General features: G+C 37.9%; 2 non-coding genes across 2 annotated transcripts; both read left to right on the top strand.

The window, feature by feature from the left end:
- Positions 1-1739: 1739 nt before the first annotated feature.
- On the top strand, positions 1740-1806 carry LOC119150612. Its single transcript, XR_005105153.1, has one exon. It is a non-coding gene; the product is annotated as a small nucleolar RNA SNORD50 (small nucleolar RNA).
- A 1779-nt stretch (positions 1807-3585) lies between these two features.
- LOC119150610 lies at positions 3586-3656 on the top strand. The gene has a single exon (XR_005105152.1). It is a non-coding gene; the product is annotated as a small nucleolar RNA SNORD50 (small nucleolar RNA).
- The last annotated feature ends 1183 nt before the right edge of the window (positions 3657-4839 follow it).

Below are 4839 nucleotides of genomic sequence, written 5' to 3'. Positions count from 1 at the left end.
AAGGTATGTCATAAATAACCTTGGACAACAATAAACAAGCACTGCAAAGGAAGATACAAGTTTTCTTTAGAGAACAGGATGGTGTGTTTCAGAACAGTAGGATAAGAAGTTCTTAAGTCAGCAGAAATGAACTGCATGTGCAGGAGACCCTGTGTTGAAAGTTAATGCTGACGAAGACTCTGAGCCTTCATCTGAAGACCCTCCAGGTGGCAGCTCATGTGCACAAGGAGGCAGAAAAATACGTAAAACATTTGGGGGGGAAATAGTTTGAGTATGTCTTGGTTTTCCAGGAAATGCTATGTATATGTATTGGATTGTAGCATAAAACCAGTGAGAACTGGAGCTGTGGTGTGCACACTAGGAGGAGCGATCCCCTATGCACCTGGCACCACAAATAAAGAACACCTGCTTAATAATGGCTCTGTCATTACAGAGTTTTATCTCTGAATCCTGGCCCAGCCGCACCTAGCCTCCTGCCTCAGCAAGGAGTGCTGGAAGGCAAGGGGACTCAGAAAACTCAGGGTTTTATCAGCTGTCTGTCCTTGGGTGTGAATTGGAGTTAATGTGACTTTACATACATGACCACCCATATTGAATGTAATTATTAATGATCCAGAAAACTATGGACAGGCAGGCATTGTGAATAGATGCATGGCTACTCATATAAGTATTTTTGAAATACGAGCTTGAATGTCTGTCTTCAGGCACCACAACAGTTGCAAAAGGGTCCAAAACCAATTTAGGATAAATACTTTTTTCTAGTGCATACAATACTTCAACTTGTCAGGTGCTGGAGACTGTTCTAGACCACTATTGAATTAATGTATGAAAAAGTGAATGTTTAGTACTTGGTGATTATGTTTCTGACAATAGTGACATGAGAGATGATGCTATACCACAGCTAGAGACATTTTCTGCTTTAAAGATAATTTTTATTTAATTTCAATTTTAGCCCTTCATGGAAGCACCGTCAGAAGTAGAAGAATGCTTAGTACACACAGTTGGATTTTCCTGAAAGCTATGTATGTTTTGAATAATCAGTAGTGATAATTTAATGATAAATGGATTAGCAAAATACGCATGTGATCAAACTAGTAGATCTGTCAGCTTTAAAACTGAGGTGTCATGGTGTTTCAGGCATGTAGTCTGGCAATGATTACCTCAAGATGGCTTTTAATTATGGTTTTGCACTTTATTGGGAGCTTAGTGTAAGAAAGCATTCGGGTGAAGAAACCAAAGGAGTCGTCTAGAGACTTGTTAACATAAACAGTCAGATGTAGTTCCAATTCTTTACTTAAAATGCGTATTTATTTTTTAAAGGGTATACTTGATATTCTTACCTTTTGGCAATGCTAAGAAATAACTTCAGGATCTGTATTCAATTTAATGTGACTTAAATGCTTACAGCCAGTGGTTGGGAGGAAGGGGGATTCACAAGAGTAAAACTTGGTTATACCTAATAGTTTGTCCTATGTCATGCATGAACGTGTTGTAACTGATTCTTTTACTCAAATTTCTAGAATGGCATGAACAATTTCTAATGTCAGGCTTCCTGATGAAAGATTTCCTGGCAACTGTAGTACAACAGATACAGGTAATAACTTATTAAGCAGCTGAAATTAATTGTAATGTATTCCCTTTTCAGGGCATCTGCATGTGAAATACATAAAGTTTGTTTAGTAGCATACATGAACGTATGAATTGTGTTACAGTTCCCAGTCACTGATATTTAAGTGGTGAATCATGATGAAACTGCCAAACCTGATATGTTGATGAGAAACTTCATACGGATCTGGCTACTGAGATGAAACCACTTAAATAATTCTTTCAATAGTCACTTAACTTTTCGGTCATTATTCCAGTTGATGTTAACTTTGCTGTCGCCGTGTACAAGCTAGGATGCCAGCAGGCTCCAGCTTGTGAATAAGGATGTTGGTGCATTATTCAAACTCACATCAGGTCCATGTTGACATGGATACATGCTGTTGCAAAAGCTGGCATCTTTACAGAGCAGAGAAGGAAGTGTTAAAGCCCTATAATTTGAGGCATCCTGCCTTACAGTGGGGAAATAACAAATGTTAGCCAGGTATTAAAAGTGCCCTAGTAAGTAAGTGAAAATGCTGTGTAGCAATGCTACCTATACAATGCTGTATTGTTCAGACGGGCAATATTACAAGTAGGAAGTGGTATGATTTACATGGCTGATCTAGGGAAAAGTTGAAAGTAGCAAACCTTGTTAGTGTAACTAACCAGTATATTTTATGTCTTTGCAGAGATGCTTGAATGCTGCTGCTCAGTTGAAGGTATGAATTCCAATAAATGTTATGGTTGATTTAAAAGCTTGATGTGGGAGTAATGCTTAAAACCATTGTTATGTCTGAACAGTGAAGAACCTATCCCAAACCTGATGGATAGATTTGATTTCTAAGGTTATACTACTCAACACCAGACCAAGTGAAGTGTCTGATAGGCTTCATAGTCTGTGCATACCTTTAAACTCAGCAAAACTGGTTTGAATAACTAGTGGTAATTTTTAAATGACTGCTTAGGAAAATGCATTATTGTCCACCCCACTTATAAGCAGGAGGTGACATGTAAACTGTTGTATTACAGATTGCATACTTGAAGTGGAGTGGGATTTGTGTATATCCGCATTATGGAAAACAAGGTGAAACATTTAATGATCCATCTTGGCCTTTTTTGGAACTTTCTGTTCTAGTTCAGAGGTAGCTTAAAGTTTCCTGTTGCTTGCAGGAGAGTTGTACATAGAAGAATGTGGTCTGGATACACTTTTTTTATTTAATACTTGCTTGTTGGTGGATTTCAGCTTCTGGAGTTTCTAAAATTTTGATAGAAGCTGAGAACCAGGTATTAGTTTTCAGAAATTGAACTCTTTGATTCTGATATGAGAGGGGGAATTATATGTGACTGGTTAGTTGCCTGTCATAGTTGATAGCAAAGTTGAGCAATAGGTGGGTAAAAGAGGCAAAATAAATCTTACTGTGGCATGACTACACCTCCTGAGTTTCACAGAACTTGTTGGGTAGTGATAACTAATTCAACACGTTTAATATTTCAGTTTGGTCTGTATGAGAGTAAACAAATGGCAAGTTGTCTTTTGAGTAATGGAATAAAATTTTTCTGAACTAATAAACATCTCTCTTTGAATAGGAAAATGGTCAAAAGTGCAGGAACAAATGCTTTTAACTTATTCAGGTATGTAATTGAAAAGCTTCTAAACATTTTTCTCATTTTAAGTCTTAAATTAAATTTGTGCTTACAGTTTAGGCAATTTTTTGTATTATGACAGTGGTTGATAGACTTCACAGATTCATATGGTATGGTAAGTTGGTATAGTTAATTCTGTACATAGCTGGAATTTAAGAACACTTGTTCCTAAGGTACAATGTGTGCTGATAGCTGTGCCTAACCTTGGTTAGCTTTCAAACCTACATGCAAAAACAAGTATACTTTATTACTGAAATATGTGAAAGGACTAGAGAATGTTTAATTTTTGTATAGAAATCAAACTGTAGAAAAACAGTGCACTTGCTATTAAAATTGTTTTCTGTAGTGCTTTTGTCTCATCTGTGATGATCATATCCCGAACCTGAATTCCTTGCTGAAAAACCTGATACGGATCCGGAATCTGAGATGAGATCAAAAGACTTTATTAATACTTTTCAGAAAGTTTAAATAATGATGTCTGTGGGGTATTAGGTTTCTTAGAGAAATGGTAACACCTTATTGTAAACCAAGTGTTGTGTGCTTCCTCACAAATAGAAATTTCTCCCTGGAATGAACCATTTTACTTAGACCTTGTTCTCTTTTTTTTTTTTCCAGTGATAAGTTGGAACACTTTGTCAGTGCTTCCTGACAAATGTGGATGATCTGTAACTGGAAGGAAGCATAACACCTGAAGTGTTACTGTGGCTTGGAGTGGGATGCCATGCTTTCAAAAGCCTGCTGAAACAGCTGCTATGATTTTGTTTAGTGGATAGTGTTCTCAGAAACTGTATGTGAACGAAAATCATTGTTTCTGCATATTTAAGAGTGTTTTTTCCCAAAACGGTGACCTGCCCTCTGCAGGAAGGATAGCAGTGATATTGGGGAAATGAGTGTTGAGCTTTGATACATGGAAGACCCCCTGAGAGTATTGGCCCTTCTGAAATATTAGGGTATACAGACTTGCTGAGAATTGAAGATCTTTAATAAAACAGTGGAACTCACAGAGAGGCCCAGTAAAGAATGGGAGAAAGCAAAATGGGTACCCACTCAAACCAATGAGTCTGCTTTTTGAGGGTGGTATAATCCAGGAGATAGGAGGCAGTAAGTGAGGTGATGGTGGTACAGAAGCATTAACAGAAAAGGCAAGGTCTAAAGCTTGCATTGCCATCTGCATCAAGTGAGGGAGAGGGGAATTGGGGCTTTATGGACTGCCACTTTAGCCTGAAAAGGCCAGTAGCACAACAGCGCAACTGCCCATTGAGGAATACAGTGGCAATGGTACCTGCTTGCTGTGGGGGAAATTGCTCAGTAGTGGGAGAAGGGAGTACATACAAATTGGAACTTGTACTTTGAGGAGTCACTTGAAAACTAATGGTCCTATATCACAGTAACAGCCTATTTGCTATATTCGGCAAACTGGCAGTCTTCCACAAAGGAATGAGGGGATCATAAATTGGTCAGCAAGTAAAACTGAGTTTTAAAGATGGATTACTATGTACGTAAAGATGCAATCTGCCTTAAAGCATGACTCTCAAAACTAATTGTGAGGAATGATTTTTAAAGGAAGAAATATGAGAATGGCGTGATACCTAAAAATTGATGGAGCTAGAG

This window comes from Falco rusticolus, chromosome 6 (assembly GCF_015220075.1).
Source record: "Falco rusticolus isolate bFalRus1 chromosome 6, bFalRus1.pri, whole genome shotgun sequence".
NCBI classification, from domain to species: Eukaryota; Metazoa; Chordata; class Aves; order Falconiformes; family Falconidae; genus Falco; species Falco rusticolus.
The sequence above is the reverse complement of the archived record's forward strand: the minus strand, read 5'-3'. Positions and strand labels throughout refer to the sequence as shown.